At 45.6% G+C, this 19,722-nt stretch overlaps 1 long non-coding RNA gene across 2 annotated transcripts; it reads right to left on the bottom strand.

Annotated features, from left to right (window-relative positions):
- Positions 1 to 13,365: 13,365 nt before the first annotated feature.
- On the bottom strand, positions 13,366 to 17,066 carry LOC123052870 (uncharacterized). 2 transcript variants are annotated; one of them, XR_006425140.1, is made up of 3 exons: positions 16,428 to 17,066; positions 15,813 to 15,929; positions 13,366 to 15,670 (listed from the first exon to the last, which is right to left on the bottom strand). It is a non-coding gene; the product is annotated as an uncharacterized lncRNA (long non-coding RNA). The 2 variants fall into 2 exon arrangements; XR_006425139.1 differs by having other exon boundaries at positions 13,367 to 15,670; positions 15,813 to 16,785; positions 16,860 to 17,066.
- Positions 17,067 to 19,722: the final 2,656 nt, after the last annotated feature.

Consider the following 19,722-nt stretch of genomic DNA (forward strand, 5'->3'; position numbering starts at 1 on the left):
AATCGGAGTTAGGGATTAGCACAATGATCAAGTTCGTACCCTAGTTTGGCGACGAACTTGCTACGGCGGCAACGGCGGTGAAGATTTCCGTTGACGGCGGCGGAGACCAGCGGCGGGAGGTCGCTGGCGACGAGAGGACGATCCGGAGACCAGAGGAGGCAGAGTAGGTTACGCGCGGGCGAAGGGGTTCGGAGAAATTTCCAAAATTTGGCCCGGCGGTATATATAACCTGACCCTGTCGGGGTGACTGAGTGGAACGACTCGGTGGCACCAAGATGCAAAACTGCAAGCAGTTACTGCAACTCAGTGTGACCGAAAAGTTCTAATCAGTTGCACCGAGATTGAAAACCCTAGATCAACTTGGTGACTCGGTAGGACCGAAAAGGATGAATCGGTCAGACCCAGATGCACAAGGAGGTTTTGGAGGTTTAAGTCTATGACGAATCGGGATCTCCGAGTGCTCCTCACACAGAGTAGTTCGAATCTGACTTGATCAAACTTTGTGATGTAGCATGAATAGAGTTTGAGACGAGAAAATCATAGATAGCTAGAGGGTGTTCTTAGGCATTCTTGTCCATCCATTTGGCGAAAAGAGAAGAAACCAAACAATCAAAGCAACAAATGGATGTCCTCGAATGAGTAAAATATGCAACCAACATGCTCACACAATAAAATGGCAAATGAAATATGTGACAAAGCATGCACAAATATTCTAGCATCTATCAAGCAATTGGCGATGCCTAGATCATCTATATATGAGTATATCGACTTAGGAGTCAAATGAGAACACTTGATCATAGGTACTCATCGTTTAAGCACAAGTGGGGTTACCACTTTTACATAAAGCATTGTTGTGATCACACCATTAGAGTTGCTTTAGCTCATTGGTTTGAGTAAAGCTCCCCCTAGATGTGATATCCCCCCTAAAAGGGATGAACTAACCTTGGGTTTTGTCGATGATGACTTCATGTAGGTGTTGAAGATGTAGATGCTCAATGTTGATGTAGATCATTCGGAGCAATCCTTTGGAGCGAGTTGCACTTTCAATACCTACACGGGTTAGTCCCGCAAGGAACAAACAAGGATATCCATAGACATAGAGTGATGCACACACAAGATGATGTCCATGAAAGCATTAGGTTACCTTGTACCTTGTCTTACCAACAAGAGGGTTTGTGACTCCTTGAACTAGTGCAAGATATGGAAGTTGTTTGCACTCATCCTCGCCAAAATGATAAGAGTGAAGTATGTTGGCGGAGTCACCCTCAAGAACTCTCTAGTTCTTCTTCTTCGGGATCCACATCATCTTGATGGGAATCCTTGGAATCGTAGTTGTGCTTGATGAAGTAGACTTGATGTAGTCTTGGGAACCCACTTGACCGAGGCCTTAGGTGCTTCTTCAAATGCATCAATTTCCTCTTGAAGCTTGTCCTTGCCTTTTTGCTTGTGGTCTTGTGGTGGAAGATCATCTTGAGCTTGTGTTCCTTTGAAAGAAGTAGGATCATACTTCTCTTGTTGAGGAACAAACTTCGTCTTGGGGTATTGATCTTCTTCCCACTCAACTCCATTGGCATTGAATTTTCGTTCAAAACCAACACCTTGATTCTTCCGGTGTCTTCCTTGCTTGCGCACAATTTCCTCAAATTGCTTACTTCCGGCAAGACTCTTGTAAACACCTTTCTCTATGATTCCCTTCAATAAGCTATTTTCTTGCTCAAGTGTAACTTGGCTAAGAGAATCATTAGTGGAATCAAGAGAACTACTAGACGCATCAACATTGGATTTAGCATGGTTGTTGTTACTACTAGATGAAGAATCTTTCTTCTTCTTGTTGCTAGATTTAACTTGTGGCATGTAAGTAGACAAGAGTCAACGCTTGGCAATGTAAGAAGAACTTATCTTGCGAAGATCATCATTGATTGCCTTTAAAAACTCATGCTCTTTCTCAAGGTTGAGCTTTTCAAAGCGTAGCTTATCATGAGTCTTTAAAAGTTCTCGATGATTTTCCAAGGTAGTTTTATGAGCTAACTTAAGAGTGTTTAGTTCTTGAGTTAGACGCTCAATCTCCTTCGTATCATCATCATTCGTTTTATCTTGATTAGCATGATTAATTGACGTTTCATCATAGTTTTCATCACTAGAGTTGTCAACAAGTAAATCATCATCACCTAGCAAATCATCTTCATCACTATTGAAATCAACATACTCGGGATGTGTTACCTTTGGACCTTTGGCCATGAAGCATCTTCCAATTCCTTCATTTGGTGAATCAAATATGTCGTAGGAGTTAGTTGACACAAGTGCTAGACCGGCAACACCTTCATCTTGAGTATATTCGGAGTCGGAGTGATAACTTCTTTCGGAGTGATTGTCGGAGTCAGAGCCGGATACCCATTCACCAACATGAGCTTGATGTCTTCTTTTTGTATAGCTCCTTGATGACTTTTCCTTCCTTTCCGAATCCTTGCTTCTCCGAGAGGGTCTTCGTTCATAACGATCATCTCTACGCCTCCTTTCTCTTGGTGGTGATTCTTCTCTTCTACTTCTTCTTTTGGGAGAATCTTCTCTTCTTTTGTAGGGGGCCGTACACTTATTGGAGTAGTGCCGAGTCTTCCACAATTGTAACAATTTCGCTCACAACTAGAAGATCTTTTGTCATTGTAGGACCTTGACTTGGAGCTTCTTTCTTTGCTTCTACTCTTGTAGAACTTGTTGAAGTTCTTCACCATTAAGCTCAATTCTTCATTGAAGGTTTGCTTCTCACTTGATGACGTGGGAGCATCACATGAAGCTTTGTAAGCACCACTTGACTTGTTGTGAAGCTCTTCCTTATCCTTGAGTGACATCTCATGAGCAACAATTCTTCCAATGACTTCCGTTGGCTTGAGATCTTTGTAATTGGGCATCATTTGGATCAATGTGCACACGGTATCATATTTTCCATCCAAGGCTCTTAGGATCTTCTTGATGATGAATCTATCGGTCATCTCTTCATTTCCTAAGTCGGCAATCTCATTTGTGATGAGAGCAAGCCTAGAGTACATTTCAGCGACACCTTCACCATCCTTCATTTTGAACTTGTCAAGTTGACTTTGAAGCACATCCAATTTGGATTCCTTGAGGGAGTCGGTACCTTCGTGCATATCAATCAAAGTATCCCAAATTTCCTTTGCATTCTCAAGACGGCTGATTTTGTTGAATTCTTCGGGGCACAATCCATTGAAGAGAATATCACAAGCTTGAGCATTGTATTGTAGCATCTTCAATTCTTCCGCAGTAGCTTCACGATTCGGTTCTCTCCCATCAAAGAATTCACCTTGCAAGCCAATACACACAATAGCCCAAACGGCGGGGTTACATCCAAGAATATGCATTTTCATCTTATGCTTCCAACTAGCAAAATTAGTACCATCAAAGTAAGGACCTCTACGGTGGTAATTTCTCTCGCTAGACGCCATACTCTCCTAGGTTGTGAAACCAAGGCTATGACCACCAAAAGCTATGGAAATCAAAGCAAATGGAGACCAAAGCTCTGATACCACTTGTAGGATCGGAAGTATGTCTAGAGGGGGGGGGGTGATTAGACTACTTGACCAAATAAAAATCTAGCCTTTTCCCAATTTTAGTTCTTGGTAGATTTTAGCAACTTAGCACAAGTCAAGCAATCAACCTACACATGCAATTCTAAGAGTATAGCAGCGGAATGTAAAACAATTGCATATGAAGGTAAAGGGATGAGTTTGAAGGAGCAAACGCAATGTTGACACGGAGATTTTTTATCCGTGGTTTCGATAGGTGGTGCTATCGTACATCCACGTTGATGGAGACTTCAACCCACAAAGGGTAACGGTTGCGCGAGTCCACGGAGGGCTCCACCCACGAAGAAGCAACCTTGTCTATCCCACCATGGCCGTCGCCCACGAAGGACTTGCCTCACTCGGGTAGATCTTCACGAAGTAGGCGATCTCCTTGCCCTTACAAACTCCTTGGTTCAACTCCATAATCTTGACGGAGGCTCCCAAGTGACACCTAGCCAATCTAGGACACACCACTCTCCAAGAAGTAACAAATGGTGTGTTGATGATGAACTCCTTGCTCTTGTGCTTCAAATGATAGTCTTCCCAACACTCAACTCTCTCTCATAGGATTGGATTTGGTAGAAAGAAGATTTGAGTGGAAAGCAACTTGGGGAAGGCTAGAGATCAAGATTTATGTGGTTGGAATGGAATATCTTGACCTCAACACAAGTGTAGGTAGTTCTCTCTCAGAAAATATGTATTGGAAGTGTAGGCATGTTCTGATGGCTCTCTCCACGAATGAAGAGGGGGTGGAGGGGTATATATAGCCTCCACACAAAATCTAACCGTTACACACAAATCACCAAACTCGGTGGGACCGAATCATGAAACTTGGTCGGACCGATTTAGTTCAAAATGTGAACGTTAGGATTCTCGATGGGACCGAGGATAAACTCGGTGGGACCGATGTCATTAGGGTTAGGGCATAACGTAATCTCGGTGAGACCGATTACACAAACTCGGTGAGACCGATTTTGGTAATAGTCAAACAGAGAGTTGGTCAGGCAAACTCGGTGGGACCGATTCGCTCATCTTGGTTGGACCGAAACGTTACGAAAGGGAAAAAGAGAGTTTGCATTGCAATCTCGGTGGGACCGATCGCTCATCTCGGTTTGGCCGAAATGTTACGAAAAGGAAACAGAGAGATTACAACCCCATCTCGGTGGGACCAAGATCCCTATCGGTGAGACCGAATTGATTAGGGTTTCTGGCAGTGGCTATGATAACTGAACTCGGTGGCTCCGGATATGAAATTTCGGTGGGGCCGAGTTGGACTTTTTGGATTAGGACATATGTGGAAGTGAGAAAGAAGTGGAGGGTTTTGGAGCATATCACTAAGCATTTTGAGCAAGATCCTCATTAAGCACACCTCATCCCTTCTTAATAGTATTTGCTTTTCCTATAGACTCAATGTGATCTTGGATCAGTAAAATAGAAAATGTAGAGTCTTGTGCTTTGAGCTTGAGCCAATCCTTTGTCCTTAGCATTTTGAAGGGTCCACTTTCTAATCCATGCCATGCCAAACATTGAGCTTTCCTGAAATATTTATCTTGGAATAACATTAGCTCAATGAGCTATATGTTGTTAGGAATTACCAAAACCACTCAGGGATAGTTGCACTTTCAACGTGGCCCACTGGTGAGCCGACATGGTGTCCTCGGCCCGTCCCACCTGGCCAGGAGACGACGTGGTGAGAGACCCACTAGCCGTGACACCGTCAAGGACCAGGGAGTCTGGTGCCCGTGCATTCAGACGACGAATGACGTTGTCACCTTGAGGCGCACCGGCCGGAGTAGGAGTGGCCACTGGTCAGACGGCGGGAGCGAAAGATGGTGCGGCCACCGGCTTCCTCATCGACTCCGTGTTGGTTGAGGTTAGGAACAGGCTGCTCCCACTGCTGCGACGTATCGCGGCCATGGCTCTCCCCTGCCCCCTAGCTCCCCCCCCCCTGCTGCTCTGTGTAGCACTTACATCGTGGATTCGTGGGCGACCTTCTCTGTCGCGCTCCTGCAACTGAGGCCATGTTCCTGAAACATGGGTCATGTTGCAATGGTCTGAAAACGAGGGCTATGGTTTTCTGAAACATGCATGTTGTTGCATTTGTTTTGCAACTGAAGCTATATTTCCGCAACATTTGTGTTGTTGCAATGGCTTGCAACAGGAGGAAAAAATGGTTCATGGTGTTTTGCAACAAGACTCCTGTTGCAGTGGGATGAGTGCAACACCAGCCATGTTGCAAAGGTTGGCGCTCACGTGGTTGTCGATCGAACGGTTATTATGGGCTCCATCCAACGACCAGCGAGGCGGTCGAACTTTTAAGATCATCACCCGGCGGAGGTGTAGCCCTCCCTTTCTAGAATATACTTTTTAGAGGAAAGGCCTTAGCCCGACGGTTAGCAAGTGTAGCTTCTTATCTACTGGATTACCTAATTCTCCTTTGTTCCTTGATAAAAATACAGAAGCACATCTATTTCCGTTTGAAGCCTGTATTTCGAAGGAACTTTCATGGCTAATCATTTCTTGGTGTATTATACTGACTTAGTTTTGGTCATTGTCGGAAGTGTACTGCAGTATAATTTACATGGACATGGTCTCCTTGGTGAACAGTACAGTAGCATTTTTGTTAGCTCACAGGTCACAGCTCTCCTTGATAAACAAAGGAGCCATAGGTGCTCCACATGTGGTGCAATTTGACGCTAGTTCACTCGCCTGACGCCATCGTCCAACACGCGCACGCTGCCACAGGCGTCGGACAAGATCCTTGTAATCATCTGTCTTTAGACCCCGAAACGATTGTATATCCACGATCAACTTCCTCATCTGCTCTGGTCGTTGTTACTATCCTTTCTTATGTTATTTCTTGCCCTCGAAGTCCTCCTGTCCTGCCAAATGTCAGGCCCGGTGGTAGCCAAGCCTGTGACATTCAGAAATGGACATAGGCCTGACGACATGCGAGATAAAACTCTGTCACTTGCATCCAAACAAAACTCCGTGCGTATCTGGACCGATCTCGAAAAGCTAGAGGGTGACTCTATGCACCTTCATCATCCAAATGGCTCCGTCATCAAGACTTAAGTATAACAAACCTATCATCCTGACCCAGTCGCAACCTGTTATGTTGCTTGCAAGCAATATTTTTGACTCGGTTCTTCTGCGGAAACAGACGTTAGTCCACTACTACTACAGTAATGATGAAATGTAGTCATTTCTCTTATGCAATTGTAGTAACAACTCCTGCATATACCAGATTAATGGGTGTGGGTAGGGCGGGCTGATCTTAAGATTGGCAGCCTGGCCTCCGCGGATGCCCGAACACATTTAAGTTCTGGAGTGTTCTACTCCCTCCGTTCCTAAATATTTGTCATTCTAGAGATTTCAATAAATGACTACATACGGAGCAAAATGAGCGAATCTACACTCTAAAATATGTCTATATACATCCACATGTGGTAGTCCATTTGAAATCTCGAAAAAGACAAATATTTAGGAACGGAGGGACTACATTGCAATACGAAACTTTCTTATTTTCTAAGGGCATCTTCAACGGCAACCCACAAAAAACCTTCCGCATCCATCAACTGCTTGAACCTCTCCGCCTTCCGCTCCTCCTTGATGTCTGAGCGCCTCAAGCATGCCTCTTCCTTCGCCAAGATCTCCTCAAACCTCTCCGTCAGCTTCGCCGCCGCACCTTCTCGCTTCACCCTCTCCTCCTCCCACTTCTTGCCCCGCAGATTTCTTCTAACCTTTTTCGGCTGTTCTTGGGCTGGGCCGGTACGGTCACTGGTTTCTTCCTTGTTGGCTTGGGCGGCGGTCTTGGCAATGAAAAGGATCCACTTCGGCTGCCCATTCTACTTCAACCAACAATGCATGACAGTGAAGGACTTCTTCTCTAACTTCTTGTACACCACACAAGCACGAGTAGGCTACAAAAGTGAAACAATGCAATCCCGTCTAGTGAGCAACAAAACAATACATGTCCGGCTAGTGATCAACAGAACTAGAGCATGTCCGACTAGTGATCAACAGAACTAGAGCATATCCGGGTAGTGATCAACAAAACTAGAGCATACCCAGCTAGTGATCAACAAAACTAAAAGATATCCGGCTAGTGATCAACTTACTTACTCAGTGATTTGTGCACCGCTAAGCCACCGTGCGATCAGATGCTTCAAGTGCTTGCAATACTTGGAGACTGCCTCTTGGATGGTGTATCATCGATAGTTGAGGGACTTCCACTCACGGTTGTGAATCAACGCGTCGGAGTAGGGCGCGAAATGCTTGTGCTCATGAAACCATATGTGAATGTTCCTCCAAAAGTTTGTGCCATTTTTCTTCGTGCCATGGACAGGATCGAGGCTAGTGGCCAACCATGCATCGCGCAGTAGCTCGTCCTCTCGCATGTTGAAGCTTTCTCCTCTACCCTTCTTCTTCGGATCGCCGGCTGTATCATCCGGATCATCGTCGTCCTCCTCCTCCCCCCTCCTCCCTTTGGATGCTGCTCTCCAGCGGCACAATGCTACTTTTGCTATGTGCCATCACAGGTCTGGGTATAGGACCGCTGCGTGGCCATCTGGGTGTAGGACTGCTGCTGCTGGTAGTTGCCGGACTGGGTGGGATCCGAGTCTTCCACCTGCCCGTCCGCGTTACCCCCTCCTCCTCCCTCGCCTCCGTCATGGATGATATCGAGAATCTCCCAGTCCGCGTCGTATGCCGGATCCCTTGCTCTCGGCATTGCAGCAAACAGCGTGCAGGCACCCATTTGCTCTCCGCCCGCCGTCCTCGCCCAGACGAGCAACGACAAAGAATACTCGAAGAAGAGCGGCGCCGCATTAACATCGATATGTAAGGAATCGTATCGGCTGGGTTTGCGAGGTGCTTGGCGGCGTAGTAGTATGGAGGCTTGTAAGGCTCCGGCCACAGCGCCGTCAGTACTGTGGGCGCGCCCGTCTGACGGCGTCCACCACGGCCTCGCCGACCGCCCCGTCCGCCACAACCATTGCCACCACCAGGCCCACCGGTGGCCAGACGCTTCCTCATGTTCTCCTCCTTTGCGGACTTCACTTGGACGCGGCGATTTTGCCGCGTCTCCGAGCTGATCTTCCAGGCGAGCGTGTGATAGAGGCAAAGGTGTCCCGTCTTTCATTGAGATGGTCTGTTTGCTGCACGCAAACGGACAACAAGCAAGAAACTGAAACTGCAATTTGGATATTGTGAATATAAGAGGAAAGCTTTATTATTGACGGCGGGGTTCTGTGACATCTTTGTCTGGTCGTAGAATATAAACGAAGTATGCGAAGTTTAAGCTATGATGAACTTTTAATCTAAACAAAACCCAAAGTCTAAACTGTGCCTTAAGGGCTTTATTTGTAGGGGGAAGAGAGGGGATTTTGTCCCCACTTGGTAAGGTGGGACTAAAACACCTCCTGGGTCATTTCCCCTACAATACAGACTCTAAAAATAGCCTATAAGTAGTATTTCGAAATTACATGGGTCTGGCCCAAAGGTAAGGTGGCACAACACCTATATTATGCTACAGACGAAATTTATAAAAGGGTTCTTGTATATTTCACCCATGTCCTTGTACGCTATCATGGTGGCTCCAAAATGCTGAAAACTTCATCAGAAACTCCGTTCTTGTTCCCCTTGTGCATGCCATCATCTTCATGCTTGATCATGCTCCAATGTTCATACTTCTTGTCCAAGCTAGGCCCTTCATTTATAAGCAAAATAAGTGTATCCAATTTAGGCAGCATCATATTCTCATGAACATTAGAATCGTTACAAGGAAATGGAAGTACCTGGTAATTTAACTGGCGTGCGCGAGCTCTAGTAATTGGTCCCATGCATGTAACAACACGGGCTGTGGGTGTAACTGTGGTAGTGATATCCTCATTAGCGTGCTGCTCGGATCCTCCGGCACCTCCGTCGCCTCCATCTCCGATAGATTCTCCCACGTTTCCATGCGTCGGCGGCGAAGGGAAGGAGAGGGTGGGAGAAAAGAGCGAGAATTGGGCGGAGAGCGGTGGGGAGTGGAAGAAGAGAGTGGGGGATTTTGGTGCAAAAACAGTGCGGGATGCTACAAAAGCGCGGGCTCGGCCCTTCGTTTGGGTGGGCCAGGGGGCGGATAGCGACGTTTTGTGTGTCCGGACTCCTGCAAATCTCCCCCACATTGTCTCCGGTTTGCGGGAGAAATCGCATCCCCAGACCTCTCCGCAGATCGATACATGTCGGCTTGGATAGCTTCCGCCGTCCAGACAGCCCGGTCCGGATGGTTGCGGGAAGTTTACGGGTCGGCATGGGAGATGCCCTAAGTACACGGGACTTCATTTCAATATGAAACTCTTTTATGTAACATATTTCCCAAGTATATGCAACATTGTCGCAATATAAAACTCTCTTATGTGATATATTTTCCCAGTGTATAAAACATCGTTGCAACGTTCCCTAACCCTTTTTTCACGAGGAACTTACCCTAACCCGACCCAACAATATTGTGCAAACATGTTTGTGTCATGCATGCGAGCACTACACCCACGGGCGAGGGACACCCCCTTTCAGTTCGGAGGGGTCCTAACACGCCCGCAATCCGCTCCTAGCTCATGACGATGAGCAAAAGGTGACATAGTGTTTTTTACCTAGGTTCGGGCCACTCGAAAGCGTAATGCCCTACGTCCTACTGATTGTATTGCTGATATAATGGTGGTGATGCTTGCAATGGATGATCTACTTTCTATGCCCTAAAGTGTTCGGGGAGGAAGAAGAGGTGCGCTTGTTGCTAGGGGCGGCTCTAGTTCTAGCTCTATGGTGTGTGGTCTTGTAGAAAGGTTGAATCCTTTTTAGGTGGATATGGACCTCCTTTTATAGTCTCATGGGGTTACCCCAGTAGGCACAACAACTGCTACAATACTGCATTAAATGCAATAACATGGGTCAGTCTATCACTTGCTGAGGCGGGGGGGGGGGGAGAGCTTGTCTTGTCGAAGTAGGTGTCGGCGCACTCCTTTTACCGTCATACATCTGCGAGGTGTCATATTCTGGTAAAAAGGGATGTGATGAATCACTTTGACTGCCGCATCGCTTTGCTCTCCGCGTGACATCTAACCCCCACGCTTTCATAGGCTCTGATAGGTCTATGGGATAGCCCCACTGCCATAGGACTTGGCAGGAGCAGCTGGCACGACTGTCGTCCACCTCCCGTGGTGTTAACGAGTCATTGCCGGGGGAGAAGTTGTGACGGGATGTTGTCACCGAAGGACTTGTTGGCGGCAGGGGAGGGGTGCCTCACAAAGTCGTGTGCTTGGATTGCCGGGAGGAAGTCCCGACAATGAGCGCTTAGTTGATCCCGTGAAGGGAAACTACTTTGGTAATCTTGGCCTTGATGTTGTCCGTGGTGTCAGAAGACTCCTCTTCTAGGCTGATGGTCTTGCCAGTGAGTGTCTTCACAAAGATTTGTATCTTGAGGAGAGGGTCTTGATGAAGAACTGCATACCACCACGCTGATGGTGGACAAGGTAGAGGTAGACTCCTTCTGGATGTTGCAGTCCACAATACCATCCTCAAGCTGCTTGCAAGTAGAGAGGAGATGCTGCTGTTGTAGGGAGGAAATCCCCTTCGTTTTAGATCTTGACGAAGATCTGCATGCCACCTCAAATGTGTCCCGCCCTTGTGTTATCGGGAGCTAACTGGTGCTGATGTGCTAAGCAGGACCGTTACGGCCCCTGCTTGACGGGTTTGTGAGACCCCGATTCTCATGGATTGGACAATTTGCAACATTTAAAAAATGTAAATGTATAATTAGATTCATGTATGCAGCCAACAAGGGCGAAGGAGCATAAAGAATAGTGGAGGAGAAAGAGCAAGATTCCACGGAATAGGAAGGCCTAGTGGTGAAGGAGGAGTATTGGCCTCTTTGCTTCGCATGAATCTTTAACACGACGATAGGGAAACAAAGTATTTGGGATGGTATGGCATATTGAATCCTATAGCAATAAAAAAATGCATGAATCTAAAACAAGATGTTGGTTTGCACCTTGGGGAAAATGCATGAACTTTCCTATAACACTAGGTGCATGCAAAACTAGCCATATAGGCGGCCCGATCCGACCAATGTAGCTCTTTTTATAAAAGAATTGTATCGTGTCGGCCCGAAGGCTTGGCCTAGAGTAACGGGCTGGCACGTCAGATAAAGGGGTTTGCTCGACACGGCACGGTTGCATGCATGAACTTTCCTACAACACAAGGTGCATGCAGAACTGGCCATATGGGCGGCCCGACCCAACCCATGTAGCTCTTTTTATAAAATAATTGTGTCGTGTCGGCCCGAAGGCTTGGCCTAGAGTACCAGGCTGGCACACCAGATAAAGGGGTTTCCTCGACACGGCACAGCATGCCGACCCACATCATCTTTGGTCTTTTGGGCCGTTTCTGCCTTCCGAGCCTTTTGTTTCTTAGGTTAAAAATGTCAAAAAGCCCTGAAAACGCAAAAGAGCACTAAAATGGCCAAAATAACGTTAAAAGGCCAAACAATCCCTAACAATGCTAAAAGGGCTGACTTGGACCCCGTGCGAGGCCTTGGCCGGTCCGTGAATAAAAGGATCGTGTCATGCTGGCCTTAAGGCTTGGCTTCGGGGATTGGCCTTGCCCATGGCGAGTCAAAGGTCGAGCAGGCCCTTTTATTCCTATGTTGGGTAGACAATCCGTGCCCACGGACCGGCCTTAAAGGCATGTCCCACATGGCGAGATTTGGGTGCATGGCACAGTTGATATAGTCTTATAGACTCACTAGTAAGCGTGCACGTGCAACGCACGTATAATAATAAAAGCAAATTTCCTCGGTCATTCTAAATAGGACACAATTATTTCAATAAAATGAACAAATGCAACAATGTAGCTCAAATCTAAATTTGAACTATATATAGCTTTGCAGATATTCTTTCCATATGCTACCATATCTCGTATCGAACATGCGCACACAATGGACTTCTCAGCTATTATATACAACAACCCACAGATTGACAGTCAAATAACACACATAGACAACAACTTGGTCATCGACTATGGATCCATACACAACAAAATGTGAAAGTTAGACATTAAACATAACTCCATCCTTCACAGAAGTGAAAAACCATGTGTATTTAACTTAAATATATAACGGTTATTTCTCCTTATATCTTAAGCCTAATCATATCTTTGCTGATGGTATGCACCTTCAGTGTAAGCCACTAAATCAGAAACTGTCAAAGCATCAATAAATTGGGTTCACAATTAATCTCACAAAGATGCATCACCATGTATCTCAAGATATACATACAACTTGTGCTGCCATGACTTTGTGTAACCAAATAATAAGAAGTAACCATAACAATGTTTTGATACATTCAGTATTGAGTTAACATAATTGTGAAGCTCCCCATGCCCTACAACCAACGAATCACCTCAAGTCCTTGTATGGTAGAAAAATGCATGAACAAAACTAAGATGAAAATGAAAAAAGAAGAGCTGGAAGTAGCCTTGAACATGTTGAGACCTTGCACCTGCTGCACAAAGAAGAGAGGTAAATCTGAAAGAAAAAGTGCCAAACACATTAGACGATAAGAAAACAAGGAATAAATGTTTGTATATTTCACATATACTCCCTCCGTCCGGAAATACTTGTCATCAAAATGAATAAAAGGGAATGTATCTAGACATAGTTTAGTTCTAGATACATCCCTTTTTATCCATTTTGATGACAAGTATTTCCGGACGAAGGGAGTACTATAGTAGCCACAAACATTTTTATCGATCAGAAATTTAGTAGAATATTAAAGCCCAACAGAAAAAAAGTATTGAAGCACATACGTCCAAAGCTAATGCAGTTGTGCACTATACTACTCATCTACTCCCTCCGTTCGGAATTACTCGTCCAAGAAATGAATGTATCTAGATGTATTTTAGTTATAGATACATCCATTTCTATCCATTTTTGTGACAAGTAATTCCGAACGGAGGGAGTAGATGCTAGCAGCGGCAAAAAGCACACACACCATCAACATCCCAACCAGCAGAAGTGGCATCCCCTGCAATTCATTCACACTCGAGCATGTGAAACAACTCACACGACTTTACAGGATAAAATCTATGAGATAGTCTGGAAGGCCCTATGTATAGTGCTGTTTGAGAAATCCTGCACCTCAAAAATGCCAGTATTAAAAGTAAAAGGCGTACGGTTGACACATGACCAGCGTAGCGGCAAGATCATCCTCCCAAAGCTCCCACAGAAGGTCCACGGCTAACTTTGCAACACAAAATATTTCGCTCTCGGACACCAACAAAATAATCCTTCCAGCCTCATTTGCATTTCTAGGCTCTCATGATCTCCCACACCAGGAGGACCTCTGTGAAGCTCTCATTCTGGAAGGTGAAGAGATACATTGCCAATTTATCCCCGTGGTTTATCATCAGAAAGAAAAACGTCAGTAAGAACAATACTGAATAATATATGCATCATGCATCTTTGCTAGCTACCTCGGCATCAACCTGACAGACATACACAATTGCAAATGAGGCTACCAAAGCTAATATTTAGATTACCCAAATGATGGTTTATGCTATGCACATGCCGTCATGTTGTGGTGTGAATTACAGAAAATGCTTGCTCCCAAGAAAATAAAGAATCTTAGTCAAAACAGGAAACTATTGCTGACATTTTTTTAAAATTCAGAGGCACTCATGTAACCCTTAAGTAAACTATTTTGTTTTGCCATTCTCTTTTCCAAATGCATCAAGACATTAAGCTTCAATGTTTTCTCGAGAGGAAAAAAGAAAGACTGCTCCAACCCATAACTAATAAAATGCTATATAGTTTCAGAAACCCAGTGAACAGATCCTGTGATGAGATTGGGATATACTAATATCCTGATCAATAACACATCACGACTTTTTTTGAACAAACACGACCATATATCAGCAACATCCTGCGATCCAACAGAAAAAAATTCAGAAACAAAATCTCTAGGCAGTCGACAAGCAAGCATCTACAGTTCTTCACAACGGATCTCAAATTCTCAATTGACCTTTGCACTGCAACCAAACATGATTTCATAGCGAGGCATGATAAAAATCTATCTTGTTACTAAATCCGAGTTCTTGAATCTGTAGGAACAATAGCATTACAGCTTTTCATGGTAAGATATAAAATACTCTTGCTAACAGGAAAGTCTGAGCTTTTCAATCACGTACCCTCTCCAAAGTGGTCTAAAAAATGATTAGAATGCCCGTCAAACACTACTAAATAAGTGAGAAAATCAAGAACAACAGTACAACACCCATTCTATCATTTAATCCAAAACAAGCACATCCAAACAAGTGTAATTACATTGCCAGCAGAAAAACTATCTGCCAGGTCTTTAACAGAATAATTTCTTCATCAGATCAGTCCCAGCTGCAAGTAACTGCACCGCAGCACACTATTTTTTTCACTTGATTTAACTTCAGTGCTATAATTTTGGTGAGAAGTTCAACTTTTACATATCATTTTACAATTTTTTTTATATAATTACAAATCAAGCTTCTTAATTATGCTCAATCGAACATGCTGAACTACCCAAAGTCCTCAACTAATGAAACGATATTGTTTCAGAAGCATTTCAAAATTTCTTCCTTAATCCAGTAAGTATCCCAAGTGAACATGATGTCCCGTAAGAACGTTCCCTATCCAGAATGGCTGACACATGCCAAGTAATTCAGGAGACCATAAGAAAGCAACTGAAATCAAGTGCAGAGAAAGATAACATTTGGATTGAAGGTCACTTACTTGCAAGATGTCTATACGACAGCACCAACGGAGAAGCACACCACGATTGCAAGGTGCTTGTTCCCAGCGGCGCGACTCTCCGGCGGTCGGGACTGGAAAAGCTGCGGATGGATGACGAGCGGGGACGCGCGACGACGGGGAGAGGACGGCGGCGTGGCCGAGGTACTCATCATCTTCCTCAATGTGAATGCGTGAGCGGACAGGCGGGGGCGCACAATGATGGGGTGAGGACGGCGGGATGACGGAGGTACAATCTGCAGTTCTATGTACCATTTGCAGTGGTGTTGAAGCTTTCCTGGCAGATTTGACAAGTAACCTCACCAATCAGGTTGTGCATATGACTAAAGAGAAAAAGAAGGCCATTCACAATGTTGAATGGATAGATAGCCATCCATTATCAACCAACTAACAGGAAAACACATGAATATAGTACTAACATCCGACATTCAATGCTACTCCCATGATTGCAGAATGGGCAGGAAAAGACCGCGTCGAGCTAGTCCATCCGCTTCCTAAGGGGGTGGCTTAGCGGATTTCTCTCCTTCCTTCAAAATCTACAAAGAGTGGCAGTTAGAATATTTAGTTAGTTAGTATCTTCTAAAAAATACAGCAATTGTACACGCATGGGTATCCATGTGCAGAGTAGTTCTAATTATTTTACTAAGCTATCGCACATCATTCCTTGTAAAAACAAATAAAATTTGTAACCACGCAAGATAAAGATAGCACACCAATCATACACAAATCATCATCCACAAGATGGAATCCATGAACACAACAACATGCATGATCCTGCTATGGACACCAGGGGCGGATCTGACCCAGAAATTGTGAAGATCCCATCTCTATGGCCTGGTGGTATTGATTGATTATATTCAATAAGAAAGAGAACTGATGCTGCGGTGGATGAGAAGAAACAACCTAGCTTTTTTCCAACCGGGCTCTCACCCCTTCCATGAATTTTGCAATAAACGGAAATACATTAGTGTGTAACCAAGTCTTTTGTCATCCAGCCACCTACCAAAACCTGATGGCTAGCTGCTCATGCATACCTTCTTTGAGGGGAAGGAAACCTGATGGCCGGATGAAGACTGGGACGGGGTGCAGATGACAGCAGGACGTCCTGGGGTCCGAGGAAGAAGGGAGAAGGCGACGGGGTCTGTCCCCGGGAAGCGGGGGGAAGGGGGTCGGGATCGAGGCGGTGGCGGCAGCTGCAGCCCCCCGCACGTAGATCCACACCCCGGCGTTGGAGGAAAACAACTCATGAGGAAGTCCTACCTGCGCTCAATGCACCCGACCGCCGCTGCCATGCTCACCGACCTCGGCCTCGCCAGCGCCTCCAATGGCTTCCACGCCGCCGAGCTCAGGGCCATCGCGGCCGCATCCCCTGCCTCCGGTGGCCATGGCGTCCTGTAGTTTGGGAACGGAGAGAGATTAGTGAGGAGAGGGGGAGAAAACAAAGGAGGGCGTTGGGCGCGGTTGACCGGCTGAGGAGGTCGGTGGCGGCTTGCAGGAGCGCGGGCGACGACCGGAGGCGGGGTGGATCTGGGGGAAGTGCACAGGAGGAGGAGAAGGGAGGAGCGGCGGTGCTGTTTTTCTCGATATCGGGAGAGAAAGAAGTATCGGGGCCCAAAAATTAGGGAGCTGCCAGCGGAATCTGCGCCAGAGTTTTCGTTCGCCAGAAATATGTTCTTTTGTTTAATAGTAGTATAGATAAGAGGATAAACATGGTAACGGTCCGCTCCGGACTTCTTCGAGCAACCAGGCAGGGATATCACTAGCGTGGGGATATCCCGTCGAGGAGGTGATGGCATGCATTGACAAGATAGTACCTCACGTGGATTCGGTGTGGAGACGGTTGGAGGGAGCTGACTGTCGCGAGGAGGTGCTCCTGCGAGTGGTGCGTCAACATACGATGACTACAGCGGTGCGTACATTGAAAGGGTCTCTTCCAAAGGTATGTTTACCGTAGGTGACTCTCGGGGTCATCTTCGAGGCTACGGACTGGATGATGGTCTCGAGAAGGAGGTCCATGTCGAATATCGGGAAAGGCCATGGTGGCTCAATGGTGGCGGCACTAGCGCTGAAGCTGCCGACGACGATTGCGGCGAATCGGGAGGTGTGTTTAAATTTTCTTCTTCGATCTGTTGGGCATGCAGTCCACAATGTTGGGGCTTGTCCGGATGGACTCGCAGCCCAGCATAACGGGAGCTCCTATCTTACACGTATCTTGGGCCAACCCACTTCAAGTTCGCTTGAGTGCTCCCCTCAACAACGATTTTCCCTTCGTTACTATTCATCTGTAGTTTGTATTCTAGTGGATTTTCTTCAAAAAAATTGCTTCTGGATTTGTTTGATAGATTAAAAAATCAACGTTAAATGTTAAGAAAATGGAAAAAATGTTCCCCAAATTTTTAATTCAAAAACTGAAAAATGTTTACACTTTAAAAAATGTTTACGAATAAAAAAACAAATTTTCATTAAATAATCAATTTTTTTTCTCAAATTCAAAACAATTTCTTAAACTTTAAAAAGTTCTTGAATTCAATAAGATGTTCTCAAACTATAAAATTGTTCCCACATTTAAAAAAACATTCTCCTATTAAAAAAAGTAAAAATAATAATAGAGAAAGTGAATAGTTTTTAAAATTCTGAAAATTTATTTAAACACGGATAATTTACGAAAATGTGAATACTTTATTGGGAAAATGTTTGAGAAACGAACAAACGTTGAATTTCCGGACATTGTTATGGAAAAATTGAACATATTTTGTAAAATTAACAAAAAAATGAGACTGTGATCTTTTTAGATTTTGGAAATTATGAACATTATAAACATAATATTTATTTTGTTTTATTGTAAATGCAAACAAAATTAGGACATTTTTTTAAAAAAAAGATGATTTTTTGGAAAATTCTTTTTAAAAAAATTATATTATTTTGAAAAAGAGAAATAATAAAAATTAAACCAAAACGAAACATTAAAATAAAAGGGGAAATAAACAGAAAAATGACAACAAAAAAATAAAATAAAAATAAATGAGGAACGGAAAAACAAGAAAAGACCCAGTTGAGTGAACCTTCTAGAAGTACACACAACCGAAAGGAACAAGGACAACTAAATGCGAACACGTGTGCTCGACTCTCTGCGTTTGGTCGACTGTACCCCAAAAAACGACTCAGCATGCGTCGAATAGGGATTTACCAATATGACAATCAGCCCACTACGCATTGTTTCCCCTGTCAAATAACTGGGCAGGCAGCCCGGCCCGATATTGGACATTTAGGCGTATAGAAGCGGGATTAGTGCATGAAATGTGGGGTTTCTCACAAGAAAAAGTACAGGAAATGTGGTGCATGTATTGCAGTATGCATTATGTTTTTTTTAAAGGAGGATGACCCCCGGCCTATGCATCTGGGCGATGCATACGGCCACTTTATTAATTATTCTCACAAGACCTTACACAGCCATACAACAGCAAGACTGAAGCCACCGTCTAAGCAACAACTGTCGCTACACCTACCAATTGATGAAGGGCGCAGATAGTCTGGGCCTAATACTAAACAGACATCGCGGCCAAACCTAAACATCTAAGACCTGAGGTCCCAACGAGGACGCCTGCCGGGTATGAGGCACCTACCAGTCCGGCGCACTCCTCAACCAGGACGCCTGCCGGGTATGAGGCCGCCGCAGCCACCTGCCACCAATCCATCTTCAGAGTTGTACTGTTGCATGTACCGTGCTAGGTCTCTTTGTCATCGACGCCACCACGACGCCCGACGACGTCGTCCTCCTGCGCGAGTCCATCCTCCCACAACGAACTCCGAATCTGCACTGCGCCACGCCGTCAAGATCCGTCGTCATCAGTGTGTAGGATAAATCACCGCTCCACCAAAGAATCCGTCCTCTGGTCCCTCGATCACGTGTGTACCTCCAAGAATGACGCCCCTAAGGGAGGAACGACACCAGAGCGCCGCCGTCATCCGATCATCCGATCTAGGGTTTCCCCCGGAGGTAGCAGAGAGTGACCTTAAACTTCTCCACGGCGATGCCTTCAAGAAGGGAACGACGCAGATAGCGCCGCCACCGCCGGCCTTAGCAGACGCCGAAGGCAAGTTTTCACCCAGATCAGTTCGAAGGGATCCAACTCTCGTGCACGGGCCGCCGTCACCACCAGCACCACCAGGCAGAACCCTGGAGCACCGGCAGATCAGCGAGCCGCCGGCACCACCGCATCCAGATCGCCGGCCACGCCGGGCCGCCGCCATCCCCCGCGCCGTCCGGGTCAGAGACGGAGCCGCCGACCGCGCACAGGGACCACCGCCTCCTGCACACGCCGGAGCGCC

The sequence above is a fragment of the Triticum aestivum genome, chromosome 2D (genome assembly GCF_018294505.1).
Source record: "Triticum aestivum cultivar Chinese Spring chromosome 2D, IWGSC CS RefSeq v2.1, whole genome shotgun sequence".
Lineage (NCBI taxonomy): Eukaryota > Viridiplantae > Streptophyta > Magnoliopsida > Poales > Poaceae > Triticum > Triticum aestivum.